Raw genomic sequence first — 15,650 nt, 5'->3', positions numbered from 1 at the left:
ATTTATCTCTTTTCTATAAGAAAATTTATCTTGAAAAAAATCACTACACACGTATAGATTCATAGTATCAAAGATTCGTATTCGTAGTATTACAGATTTGATCTTATTTATCAAGATAAAAAGATAAAAATTTATTTGACGATAACGTGTTGAGAATAATAATATTTAAATTGTTATTCTTTTATCAAGTTATCGGCAAGTAATATTGTCAATTATTATAATTATTTTTAAAATTAATTTTTTATTAATTATTTATTTTTAAAATTAATTGTTTATTAATTAATGATATTTAAAATTATTTTTAAAATTATTAATAAAAATTTCAAACTCTCTCTAGTGTGAGATATATAGTTACATAATTTTTCTTTTACTTGAGTTAAATCTGTTTTTTACAATTTTATGTCAAATATATTCTAAAAAAGATGTAGAGACTACTTGGAATATGTTATTGAGAACAATTTAATTTAAGAATAATTATTATGAAAGTTAATTAATTAATTATTTTGAAAATAATTTTTTCTAACATTTTATAGTATTTTTCTGCTTTGTCATAATCTATCATTTGCCCGGCAGAAACACAGAAAAAAGATCGTCTCTTTAGGAATTTCATCAGTGATTGAAGAATACTATTATAGACCTGAGAAAGGTCAAAGGTCTATAATTCGAATGAAATTCGAATGCCTTGTACGAGATATTGAAACACAACGAAGCTCGACAGGCCGGTTCACGCTCCTGGGAATATACTCATGTATGGGAAAGACCGACGAGATCGGAGGGAGAATAGAGAGAGCGGACGAATGAAAAAGTTAATTGAACGAGTAGTTTCCTTCTCATACGACAAGGATAGCAAATCATTGTACGTTTTTTTATTTTCCTTTTTTTTCGAACGCATATTTACATAATACAGAGACGAAAAAAAAAAGAGGTAAAAAAGTAACGCTATGCATGTAATAATCCGTGGCAGCTGAGATTACCATAGCTTTATAACAAAATGTAGCTCTTTTTGTTTGTTTAGTTGTACTTGCGATATAACTCTCTTTAGAATCATTAAACTTGGTGCAAACCGCTGTTCCTCTGTTGCAAAAAAGTTACAAAGTTTGTGTACAGTACATTCGCAATCAGTGGCCCGAATTAAACGTAATCGAGTTCAGTGTTTTTTGTAACCGCTTTCTAATTTATGTGACAAAAACATCGAGATTTTTTATGAGATCCAACGCAGTCTTCTAAAAATATATATATATATTTTTATTAAATTAAATTTAATTATTTTTATTAAATTAAATTATTATTTTTATTAATTTGAATGAATATTCTCAATAAACATGTAAATTTTAGTATAGAGAGATTTTCTTGCAGCTTTTTTGCACATCAGGTTTTTTGATGCATAACAATTTCATCAGATATTTTTCAGATATTCCGTAAACAATTTTATATAATTATTCTGATCTCCTCTCTCTATTTCCTCTAGAAATTTTAATCATTTATAATTAAAATTCGACAAAGTTTCCATTTCTTTAGGTACGCTTAGGAATTTTGATTTTCTTCAGGCATCACCTGATGCGGAAAGCGGAAGTATGCGAGTATCAGCTTAATTAAAAATAGCGAAGCAAAGTCGCGTGAATTAAAGCGACCGATAGTGCCAAATAATTATTTGTACGAGACAACCTGTTTTTGCGATAAAAAATGCGAAATTCGTAGATATACGAGTGATTCATGCGTATCCTATCTTATCCCTACGCACATGCGTGCCGTGCATATCATACATCCTGTAACATCGCACACTCGTATATTCTTGTCAAGTTCGTTGCGATAATCACTCATTTTATATCCTTTTACAATATTTATTTAACCTAGACACGATTGTGCCTATAAGAGGTGCGATTTCGTTTTTAAGATTTTCGTTTACGTTCGATTTCGAATCGGAGAATGACAGTGTCACTCGAGAAGGATCCTCATTAAGCTTCGGAGCTTACAATTTAAACTATTTAATTAAATTTTAATTATTTAATTAAAGGGAAAGGGAGGAATTTGATGGTTTATAATAATATTAGGTTTGAAGCATCCGAAGATATACGGGCTCTCTGTTGCGACATACGATATGTATAGACTGTATACAGAGCTAAATTGACCTTCGCTCGATGGATATCGGGTCCATTCGGACCCATCTCTGTTGAATGTCAACCGTCAAAGCGTCAATCGTCGTTTGTTTTATCCCTTTCCCTCTTCTCCCCAGGATTGCCTGAAACAAAGGCCGAGTGATGCTTTGACGGTTGACACTTGGCGGAGATGGGTCCGAATGGACCTGATAGATAATGGTTAAGCAATATTTTAACTTTCAATTAAATTAAAATAAATAATTTTCAATTCGCCAATTTTTATAACTGTATATTGTGCGGTTCTTTCGTTTGCCAAAATGTTTGCTTTCGACTTCAACTCGAGCCCGTACTCATCAGCTACAGATCATCCGTTACTATCTGTTTATCATCCACGCGAATTTACAATTTTAAATGCGCTAAAATAATCCCGAATTCACGTATCTTATTTGCAACTAGAGCGAAATTGAATATGGATCGCTGTAACATTATTCTTCACATTGCGATATGCAAACGCCAAACTAGTTTTCCACCGCCTTTCCTAGAAATGATAAAGTTTTTTAAAAACTAATCTATATTCAGGCGCACACATGAGCTCCAATTGTAAATTCGTTGCATTGTTTCATTTAACTGGAATTTAAGAAGATAAAAAAAAACGCAATAATTAAACCAGATCAAATTTCCTCGTTTGTAAAGAGTGTACTCCTCGCGATTAATTACGCCCGTTAAATATTTCTACAGCGCCTTTGACGTCCCTTTGAAAAATGTAGCCGCTCATCTTTACGGTGATCCGAAACTTACTGCCTCGTGTTTTACAACTTCTCCTTTTTCAATTAAGCTGTTACAGTTCGATAAAGTAACTTTGTGAAATACGGCGAAAAATTTGCTGCTACTACTACATCAACGAGATGGTGAAACGCTTCTGAAAAGCGCGGCTTCCAAATCGTTTTGACAGATCTAATTCTGCATTTTCGGCTCAACGTTTCTGACGTATTTTCAAAATCCACGCTAAATCCCTAGATGAAAATATACGGCTTCGAATATTTAGCACTATTGAAATCGGACAGCTCGATTCGATCGAGATCAATGATAAATCGCCTTTTGAATAAATGAAACCGCGAGATTAACGAATAAATAGCGAGCGTGATATTAAAAAGAAAAAAAAAAACTCACCATCGCTGTAGGATATAGCCGCGTGGTTTCAATGGACCCCAGGGAGGCGTAATGCCCCCTGCAGCTGAGAGAAATTCAGGACATGGCTGGATATTGGCCACTAATCATCGTTAATGCGCACGCTCTGCTTCCGCGAACCCTCCGAATATATTTGCTTAAAAGCTTTCGAGGAAATGCGAGGCCTACCTGCATAGGCTATCGTAACGTCAAAGTAATGAGATACGTGCCGTAACACGTTATTACAACGCCAACGTCTTACGTGACGCCCCGACATCGAGTATTATCTTGTTTAATGCTGCACTTAATGCTCTGCATTTAACGCTGTATAAATAGCCTCCCATTATCCGTATCGCGTAAAAATCGTCTTCTCTCTCGAGGAAGAATCGGACGAGCTTGTATGCAAGAGGGTAAATTTCATCAACAGTTCCTTGTTCGTTTCGTTCACGAGAGAGGAATAATTTCAAGTCAAAACACGAGGGAATAATTATATAAATATATGTATTATCTTGCGGGCGAAATACGAACTTTGATGATTAAGGTACAGCCGAAATGTAACATAATCATCCCTACGAATTTCCATAACGTTTAAATACTCGTTTGCAGCGAGCACGAAGCGACTTTACGGCTTTAATGACTACGTGATGTACGATGTCGCGAATAAAAGACGAAAGGATGAAGCAATAAGAAGGACGACGGAGTCAAAGGGCAGCATAAAATCGTTTTCGTTAATCGCGACTTGGAGAACGGCTCTGATGAGATCGGAGCTATAAAAATCTCAAACACCGTGGGTGTTAATTCAACGTCGCGACGAACGTGAGAACGAAATTGCGACACTCGGTGGAATCAGCTTATCTAATTATTGCCGGAAGAAGAACGGATTTTCTCCTTCACGAAAATTATAGAAATCTCGACTCGACTGACAATCAAAGCCCCGGCTATCGATTCAACACGTACACGACAGCATCCAGCCAACTCGGGCTGGCAATTCGGATTGTTTCTCTCCCTCTTCCGTAATTAGCCGAGATGTATCCGCGCAAGCATAAACAGCTCGTGAATTGTAAACGAAAGGTCGAGAGTCGTGGAGAGAAAAAGAGAGGGAGGGAGGGAATCGATATGAATAATTAATGTCCAGCCAACGCGCGGAAAGGGTCGTTTGTCTTGCACCACAATCGATATCCCCTAAGTACGAGTACTCCGTTCCGTTAATTCGATGAAATTTTAACGAATTCGCGTCACGTGCTCGTGGGAAAAAATCGCGTCGCCTTTTTCGGGCCACCCTTTTCGGAGATGCCTGCGCGTTGCCGAGTGCGAGAAGGAGATTTCGGATGCTCGGTAAATAAGGGATGCTGAAAGAGGAGAGTGAAAAAAGTGCGTGACAATCGTAAGAGAGATCCGTGGAAGTTTTGCGCAAACCTCATCTCGCAAACATTGTTTACGAGGTACGGTAAAAGAATTCAATTTCCATCAAAACTGCCAATGTATATATTTTATACGTGTGCATGATTGCTGAAAACTTGATATCGCGTAATCTCGTTTTACAACTGATTCTACGACGGCGCAGAGATGAGAATAAAATGTAAGTTTGAAGCGAGAAGGACTTAATTGAGAGAGGATGCGATCTTATTATAATATACAAGGTAGGCCATTTTAATCTACGTACTGAAATATCTCAAAATCCATAAGTTTGAGACAAAAATGTTTCAGACAAAAGTTGTATGGCTTGAAGTGGGACATAAGATAGTGCCATTAGAAGAGTTACCTGAAGGTAACGAGAAGGTCACCTCCAACTTTTGGATGGGACACCTTCCGTACTTTTCGAGTTATGAAGCTTAAAATAATATTTTAAGTTTACATAAACCTAGATATAAAATATCTAGTAATACTTATTTTTCGATTATCTTACTTTAATACTTTTATGTACAAAATAATGAGAGGAATCAATTGGTGTAAAGAAGACACATAATTGTTTCGAAGAAAAAATATATAATTTGCAATTAACAATTACATATTTTTTCTTAAAAACAACTGTGTGTTTTCTTTACATCAATTGATTCCTCTCGTTATTTTGTACATAAAAGTATTAAGGTAAGATAATAAAAAAATGAATATTTTACTAGATTTTATGATTTATTTAATATTGAAAAATTATTTCAAGCCTCATAACTCGGAAAGTACTCAATGAAAAAATACTTTATTATAGTGTTTTGGAAAGCTCTTGAGGCAAGCTACAAAAATATGTAAAAGTATGTAGGGTGTCCCATTTAAAAAGTTGGAGGTGACCTTTAGATAACTCTTTAAGATCAAACTAATGACACTATCTTACGTCCTCCTTCAAGTCATACAACTTTTGTTTGAAACATTTTTATTTTAAACTTATGGATTTTGAAATATTTTAGTGCGTAGATTAAAATGGCCTACCCTGTATATGAACTGAGTTATCAGCGATGAATATTTTTCTCCATTTTTTTCCTTCTCGTGATATCCCTCATAATATTCTATTTGTACTAAAATGTAACGTACGACGAAAATAGACGTATTTTGCATCAGGTCACCAATGGTATCACACCGCAAAATATGATTCTGTTAAAAATATGTTTTCCTGAATTCATCGTAATGTAATCAAAAGCCAATTACGTAAGCTTCGAAATAACGCTGTCCGCTTTAATTTCTATTACTTGTGACATTTTTGAGGCAAATCTCGTAACATGGGGAAAAAAGCAGACGTATCTATTTAATGCCGCGCGGAAATATTTCTCTAGATTAGTCAGAGTGATCGATCCATTCAATGTTGAACCACGATGTTCGCCGGGAGTGACGTGATTATATTCGCACACCTACGGTGGTTCATTATTGAGAAAATGCATTCGAGCAAATGTTAACGTTATCGAACAATAATTATTGTTCAAAGTTTCGCACTTGAACAATAATTATTATATAAAGTTTCTCTGCAAAAATCCAACTTGTATCGTTAAAAAGTTTCCGCTTATGCACATTCGATATTTTCTATCTCAAATTTAGACGTTTTCTTCATAAAGGATGAAAGAGAAGGGTGTGAGAGAAGGGTTCGAGTATACGTTCTATTGATTTTTGTTGACCTGATTTCGATCAATGGAATCTACTAAATCCGTATCCAAGCACGTATATCATATCCCGTTAATGACTCGCGGTAAATTTGAAAAATGTGTTGGAAATATTATGAGACTTTATGAGCACTCGAGCAACGAAACTTTAAAACACGCAAGACGTGAAAGCGTCTCTCTTGGACCCTCAGGATCAATGGGGCTCAATGGGGAGCGTAACCAAGCGCGAATTTTCCAACGCTGTTGTTCCACACACAAACACCTTAGGAGGGAGCCAAAGGAAAGTTCAGCCAACACCTGCGAGGACTTAAGGTCGGGAGCCCGAAGGAGAGCGAGATAAGCCTCTTGATATTGAAGGAGATACTCATCGAAAGGCGGGAAACGTCAACGATGACGTAAAAAAGTTTACGGAGAGTCGTTAATAAATTTAGATTCGCCATTACTTGCCAATGCGTTTTTCAGATTTTTTCCCATCCACGGGCATAAATGTTGCCGCCTCTCGGAACGAAGGATCTAAAATGTCAGGGCGGCGGTATATGAGAAATCTCGCACATTGTTATCGCTTTACGTGTATATTCCTTTAACCGGAGCTTCCCTAGCCCCCGGCAGCTGGGATTTATTCGGGAAATCCTTTGTTTATTATTAAGTACCGCATTTATTTTGAAAAGCGATTAAATCATGCCACACAAGAAAATCCCTCCGGGCTTCAGATCGACCGCTCGCTTTACAAGCTTCGTCCACGTTTTCTTTTTTTTTTTTTGGGGGGGGGGGGGAAGAGCTCATCTCATGTATGGCGTTTGGCGTAAGCTTTTAGCGGCGCAGGCGGCTTTACACGGGATCCCCGTAAAAACTCGGGGGAGCACTAAGTTTGCGCACCCGGCGGAATTATATCATCTCGCGAAAATGCGCGCGCGCGCGCGGAAGCCAGGAAGTAAATGGATCTGCCCCGCGAGACGGGGACCCTCGTGAAGGGGAAATGGCTCTCGAAATAAATCACTGTAATTTATCGAGCGGCGTCTGAAGCGTCGTAGACATTTAAAGTCGTGTACGGATATTTACGGCTGCGCATCGCGAGCCATCACCCGTTCGATTTGTATCCCGGATCGAACGGAAACGCGTCTCCGACCGAGAGAGAGATCGGAGAGACATAAGTTGAGACGCATCGAACGGCACTTGGATCAATCTTCTTTCCTCTACCTCGTCGAAGTACGTCACTTCTCGCCACTTTACCCTTAACTGTCTCGAACGAGAAGAACGGTAAACCGAACCGAAATCGATTTCTTGTAACTCCAAGTCGCTACGAAAATTCTCCGAGTAATCTTCGATGGTACAGATAATTGACCGTTTAATGTCATTAGCATAATTTCTCTCCTCGACTAACATTTTATTCTTTGATTTCAGGAGGAATCGATCAAGTTCTCTTCGGAATTTCAATAAGAATACCAGCCAATTAGGAAGAAGGTATCCCACAGTTGAATAGCGTCACCAGGCATACATACAAGCAAACGTTGAATAATAGCCCAATAGAAACGGTGCCAGATTTGTTGCACGTCGGGATACACCTCTAATCACGTCCCAATTATACTGCTCGAATCGCTGCAAAGCTTCTATAGAGGCTATAATTTCCCAGCGTCATAAAGTGCGACATTCGAGTCGCACGCTCGAAATTCCCCGCGAATGTTTTCGATTCTCTCGCTATCGGGAATACTCCAGTAAAATCGTATCTCTCGAGAACGCTTGATAGAGTGCTCGAATGAAATTCCTCCTCGTTAGACATACATGCACATCCAAGACGGTCGACAATGACGAGGCTAGATTGAGTTGGGAGGCTCCAACCAAAGGAAACTTGTCGGGGATCAGGATCCTGGATGACGCGTATATATTCGCGCGTTTTCCGGGTCATCGCGTCAACTCGACGGCGGTACTTCGTCACTCGGTCCGATAAGTTGTTCCATATGGCGACCGGTGATCGATCATCGTCTAGAGAATTTAGCTAATCGAGCGAGGAACTCCGTTTTTGCTCTCTCTCCCCCCCTCTTGTCTTCCTTGCTGCAGACAAATCAGCTCGGAGGATTGACGGGATTGGCGTCTTGTCGCCTCTCATTTCGCAGCAATCTGTCTAATTTGGTCCGAGCACAACATGACGACAATAGATGGACGTGGATTGAATTAAGCTTGATGCCTGCCGCGTCTACTTCGGGCTGGGCGAATCGAAATTCAACGGCCATCGGGTATCGATAGTATTGGAATTATAGTAAGCATCCCCAGGCACGTGCGGAGCGTTAACGATGAGAGGGGAACAGAAGAAGATTTGGACTTTTACAGAGTTCTCCCCGAAAATATAATCTCCGGGACGAGGCAATAACAAGAGCGTTGGCCCCCATTTTCGGGACCTGAGGACGGAATTTGCTCGGGGAAAGAAACGGCCTTGGAAATATCGGGAATATTCGATATCCGAAATCCAATAAATATTGTTTTCTTACCCCTATTTTGCGCACCACCTTTAAATTAAAGCGTCCCCCTTTTAACCCTATTACTCGTTACTCTCCCCCTTCTCCTTCTTCTTCATACGCCTTCATCAAAACTAATTAGGTTAATTGGTATGAGCGGATTTGTTTTCAATCCGTCAGTTGCGTATTCTTCATTTAATCTCTCATTGATTGCGACTGCGACGTTGGATAAAATAAGTAAACAGAGAGCAGTTAATCCCAACTCTTAGCTGATTACATTTATTTAGGCATTTTTCCAACAAGTTTTACTCGTTTGAAGAGATTTGCTTCGTATTATGATGAATCAGTTCTTCTCCCTTTCCGCTCTCCGTCTCGAGCGAGGTATCGAAACAGGCGAAGGAACCGCAAAAAATCCTCTCTGCCCGCGATCTCATCCTTTACGTGGTTACGGTGACACTTTACCGTGATTTTCTTTTACGAGTGCAATGATTTCCGTCACTCGGCGATTTAGATTTTACTTCGCTCGTAGAACTTCCTTAACGTTGTCGTCCAATGACCCATTTTTTCTTCCTTCCTTGATATTTTTCAAGCCGGTCGCAAAACTTTTGTTAAAGAAAAAAAATTAAAAAAAAATAAAAGGCCGAGTCCTGCCGTTTCTTCACGATTGATCGAAGCGATAAAGGTAAACGACAAATCGTGTAATGACGGATAATGAAAGTGTAAGACAATAGATTCCATCGAAAATGAAAAGATGGGACACAAGTTGAACAGTTTTCGCGGCCGTGCTGATCTCCAGCTTTGATTAGACCCGACGAGCCCCTGCGGACCGATCGAAGCGGGGGATGATCGCGCAGACGGCTGTGGAAATTACACGACTCATTCTCCCGACTTCGTTTTTCGTGTCACCGAACTTTACGCTCCTCCAACAATTCCGCCCAAAAAAGCCTTTGTCTTCGCGCTCGTGCCTCTCCCGAAACCCAGAAACTTATTCCAGGAGCGATTATATTCCCTTCGGCGCGGAAATATCCCGAGTGCCGCTATTGTGCGATATTTATATCGCGACTCACGGATGCTGCATGTGTCGGGGAAATGTCTGGGAATTCTTAAAATACGCGCGAGCCAATTCTCTGAATTCTCCGATCGAATAACGATCTCGTTAGATCCACGTTTATGCTTGACGATTATTTTCAAAATGTTAAAAATACGCTCTGCCCGTCAATTTAAGTCGTCATCAACGAAAGATTCTAGCAAGGGCTAAAATAAGATTCGGGAATAATTTTCTATCGCGATGTCGAAACAATCTCTCGTAGTTTTATTTATAACAGTGATCGAAAGAGCTTCTAGGATACGTGGTATAAATGTTGAAATGCCCCCGAAACTCTGATCTCCCGACCTCGTCGATTTCCTCACGTTTCCAAACTCCCAACTCTCAACTTTGGATCTCCATTTCACGTCGGCATGTTCTCGTAGTCGAATTAATCGGCCGCATCGTTATCGAAGAAGCGGTTTCACATCGTTATTGTCGGTTCCTCGCCGTCATCGCCCAATCTCTGATGCCAGGCAATTGATGGAAGAAGCAGCGAGACCTAAAAAACGAGCAGCGTCAACACCTGTAGCACTCGACAACGCTGGGCGATGTTGATAAAACGACACACGTTTTCCCGGAAAACGCACTCATGCTCGAGTTTATTTTTCGTGGCAGCGGGAATTATTTGGACCATATCCGGTCTCGCTTCGCTCTTCGTGGTGGCTTTCATGCCACCGCAAACCAATCCACCCGCCTGAGATCTTTTGAAATCGCTGAAAAGGGAGAGCTTTAATGGGTAAAAGAAAAAAGAAGAAAATTGAAAACTAAGATATTTGGCTCATCCAATGGGATTCATTCTTCGAGCAAAATGTCACAGCTCGCGCAAACAGCCAGGAATTTATACTGCGGCTTTAAATGCCGAAACTACGTTCCAGTTTACGCGGGGTGAAACCGCGAATCGTTTAGACGCATTATCGTTCTCTCCAGCAGCAAAACGGCATACTTATCGATCCCGCCAATCTATTCAACGGATTAATCTCCCGTAACTGCTGCGGCAGGTATCTCTCTCCGTCGCGATCAATATTATTAGCCTGCGTTAATCGCCGATTTATTGCATTTCGCGTGCATCGTCGAAAAAGTCACGTTTCAATCAATATCCGATGATTGCTAAAAAGCTCCCTATGCGTTCGAAAATTTGATACAGCGTTGCTTTCGCATAAAAATATTACTTTAATACCTCAACCTGCGAGTTGCGAAAATATTTTGCATCCAAAAAGGCCCAAGAAAATTTCAAGAAGAATTTCAATAAAGGCCAAATCTACTATAAACTCATTTTATTATTTAGGTACAAAGTGTGCTCGCGCTAAAATACATAAAAGCAAAAGCTTATAGATGGAAGAATTAAACTTAGCCGACGATATAAAAAAAATCGATACAGAATTATTGATGACTTGTACTCTCATTTCAGATCCTCTTGAAATGTTTATGTGGGGTAAAAAGAAATCCATGGAATAATTTAAATATGGATTTTTTAAGCGCGCATACATGTATGTAATATTATTTTAAGCGATATTTTTCGTTTTAGAATCTCCTAGAAATATCCTCCGTCAGCGATAAAAAGTCGCCATCGGATGCAAAAGTTGAAAAAACTTAAAGCTATAAAGGGATGAGGTATAATAAATGTAACACAGTAAAAATAATGACTATTTTACTTTAAGGAGAGACTTTTACGGCGTTCTATCTCCTCGATAAGGGAATAAGGGACGAATATCATCTACTTACCTAATATCATCGTCGTGCTATTCCGACCACATTTGCATTGCTGCATTTGCTGGGGAACGTACGTACCACACGTATCTTGCCACACACTTGTCTATTTTAGTCCACGGCAGCCACGTAAAACATTCTATTTCACTGCAAATGCTTATTTATTTCTCTCAAATTGCGACGTTTTGCAAAATGGACGATTCATCGTTTTATACGTGTTTACACGATCGAGATACGATTATAACTTTCGAAATCGATTGATGCACACTTGTCATCATCGTCGATTATAAATCCCGTGATCCGTTTCTTCATGAAGGTACTGCGTGGGATGCCTTCATCCATTTCGATGACGTTTAGCTCCTGGCGTGTATTTCTCGAGTAACGATCGTTTATGCATATCGAAAAAAGAAGCTTTTATTAGCGCAATTATTATCGGCGATATTAGCTTCGCCTTGCTAGCCCCGTTTTCATTAATTAACCACCGAGTCGTTTACGCTGAGAGAATAACATGGCGAGGTGTGTACGCTTATTACCGCTCATTATGCGAACTCTTCCCACTTTGGATCTTAACATGCGACGCAAGATGATCGTCAAGAATGCCCCACATGCATCGTGACTCACATCTATTTACAACTCGTGTGAGAAGGAGAGATCAGATGTAAATTACAATAAAAATTCTCCGTAATAAAAGAAGATATTTTTATAAGAAAAGAATATATATATCAAGTTAAATACATAGTATATATTGAGTAATTAAATATTATATAAGTAACTAATATTAATATATAATATAAAAATCATATATATAATGTATAATTTTTAAATAATATATATTTATAATTAATAATACATTTAATGAAGTTATTAAAATATTAAGGAGAAATATATATTAGAGACATTTAAATTATTAATCCAGTTACTGGCTTATTATATAATCATGTGTTTAATTTAATATACATATATTATTTAATCAATTCATTTTTCATATATTATTTATTCAAGTAAATTCAATTTTTGTACGTATGATGTAAAATGATACACGGCAGAAATATGCAGAAAAGTGTCGACAATTTTTTCCCATAGCCTTGATTGCGCGATAGATACTAAATATCGAGTATCCCGCACTCGAGAGAGATCTCTGTTTGTCAGAATCTTTGAATTTTTCGATAGCATCTTCACTTGCTTCAGGTAAAACGATTCTTCGACAAGAGAAATTCCGTCGGAATTCTTGCTTTCCAGCGAACACTTTTCATCGGCGGCGAGTTCTTTTCACAGAAACATTGAAAACTTTTTGTTCACGAGCGATTAATACCAGGCGAAGAAATCTTGCATCATTTATTCATCGCAGTTAATTACTTGGAAAGTTTGGATAGAGTACCGTCTCTTTTTTTTCGTAGCTTTTTAATTCATCTCTTCGTATCATGTTGAACCAATTTCAAGTTAAAATTTTTAATAAAAAGTTCACTCCGGATTAAATAAAGAATACACTTTTTTTAGTCTCTTTACATATTCTCCTCAAACTTATTATAACAAAATGATCTCTGGACTCTTAATCGCTTAATAATACAAGGGAAGATATAATAGTTTAAGGGAAGACCGATCGGTTCGTAAATTCATACACGTGATGAAATGCGGAGAATTTGGGATGCTTGTACGAGGTTAATAAAAAAACCTACTATGGCCTTCCCTTCCGCGGGGATCAACTGGTTAACCGGCCTGGCTTATGATTTTGAAAGAGGGTTGGAACTGAATATACATATAACGCACGGTTGAGAAGTCGCTTTCTGTACGCATCTCGCTATAAACGGCTGGCATTTTTATGCGCTCGAGTATGTCAGGAGTTTATGAAATGAGGTCATTGTTACAGCGCGCGTTTCGTGCCGGAATAGATGGTCGGATAGATTAAACAGCGTGGGCGGTAAGTTGTTGAGGGAGGTTAAAGTAGAGGGAAGATCCAAGGAGCGAGATTCCATTCGTGGCGTCGTCGGATCGTTCTCTTTGGATTCCGTGTAATTACTCGTACCCTCTTTTAAAGACACCGTTAATGAATAATAAACGTAATTGGCTCTTCGTTAAAATAACCAGCCAACCCCGTAAACTTAATTTAACCGGGCAGTAACGCGAGTCATTCTTGCGTTTTCGAGATTTTACGGGGACAGTCTAAATGTTGTTTCGTTCAACCTACTGTACAACCAGAACTATAAATCGGTTATTGGACGGACGCCGATGATCATGCCATGAGCACTCTCAAACCTGGAACGTGCCGAGGTGGAATCCCGTTAGCCAGAATAATCCGATAACTGAATGTATCCGTAAGTACTTAACCGCCATCGTGGCTCTCGGAGAGAGCCCGTTAATTCTCTATTATTATCGTCTCTTAACAGGGGTGGTATTAACACTGCTATTTCAAATCACGTTAAAAGAATTGAAAGAAACTTAAACAGAGTCTGAATGATTAAATGTATCAATTGTGATAAAAAAAATTACAAAACGCAAGAATCCGACATGAGTTATATTTATACATTGAAATTTTAATTCACGAAATTTCAATTATCTTTGCGTAATATTGCTACCTCTACATAAATAAAGTGATTAACAAAATACGGTATTAAATAAAGCACTGTCTGTTATTAATTTAATATTTAAATTATTAATATTTAAGATGACGTTATGGGAACAACATGGCTCTGAGCAATGGTAATTGATTTCTTGTCCCGAGTTTTCTATTGCGAGGGAATAAACAGATAACAAACGAAGGACATGATACTCTTGAAGCGCATACCCCTCTGAGGGATCATTGCGTCCAACTGAGGAAAATCGTTGCTTTCTGACAAGCGCGTGGGAAGCAGGCTCGTTTCGCTTCTCATTTTCCCTGAAAGAGAGACAGTACGAATCCCATCCGCCTCGCTTTTGTTTCGCGCAAGGACAGAGTTCATCGATCCCCTGAAAAGGGAACGCGAGCTAGCGAGCGAACAGACGGACGGGGGAGAGAGAGCTGGAGCGATAGGTGTTTTTGCCTTTCACTCTTGACGAGAAAATGTTCCCGACCATTTGAGGTACTCGTTTCTCTTCACACACATCTCTTTCTACGAGAGCTCCGCTTGCTAGTCCCCTTTTGCCGAGGCGGTCGTGCGCGCAAAACCATCTCTTCTCTCCTCCTCGTCAGCTGCCATACGTTTCTACTTATGGCTCATTAACGTTTCATGAAGATCGCGGAGCAGGCACGTTAATTCACATAACATGTAATTTAGATTAACATCGTATCGGCTGATGTATATTCGTGCCGCAGATTTCATCCCGCAAACTCGAAGAGAAGCAAGTTAGGAAAATCAAGTTGTCGAAGATAAGATTCCGCGCGGAGGAAAAAATTTTGCATAATTTCTGCGACACAAATTATTAATTTCACTGCGGGATCCGGTAAAATTGTTGACTGATAACGAGCAACAAGATTGTCGGCAAGTTATTCTTGCAAGTTCCCGAAAAGAGAAGCTGTGAAATTTTATTCATAAGCTTCAATTTTTCGACCTAACGAGATTCCACCATTTGTTGCCTAAAGAAATTCCAGCCCTCCAGAATTATTCAATCTATCCGGTCGAGAATCCGAGTACTTTCGAAACGTGTCAAATTGTATCTAGTCTGCTTCCTGTCTTCATGATTTACACGAGCTGAGCCAAGTTGAAACTAGTTTTTAGAGCCAACGTAAAATAACTTCACTTGGTCGTCTTCAATGTCATACGTTCCCCGAGCTCTCTTTTCATACGAAAACGAGTCGATATTTATGCGCGTCGCGTGTTGCTCTCATAAACCATATAAAATCCATTTAATTTTACGCGCAGTCGTAAAAATGCTCTTCGACTTGACGAAATAATATCTTCCGTATTTTACTCACATTCTAGCGTCGAACGGAACCCTAATGAGGGACATGAAAGCCTTTCGAAAATAGAATGAGATTAATCGATTAATAAAAATTTGAAAAAAATAAACGCGGGTTTTTTTCCGGAAAAAAATAAAAAATAAAATAAAAAAACCGATGCCGATATTTTATTTTGTACGATAAAAA

This window comes from Camponotus floridanus, unplaced genomic scaffold (genome assembly GCF_003227725.1).
Source record: "Camponotus floridanus strain SB8 unplaced genomic scaffold, Cflo_v7.5 scaffold35, whole genome shotgun sequence".
Classification (NCBI taxonomy): Eukaryota; Metazoa; Arthropoda; class Insecta; order Hymenoptera; family Formicidae; genus Camponotus; species Camponotus floridanus.
Note: the sequence above shows the minus strand (reverse complement) of the source record.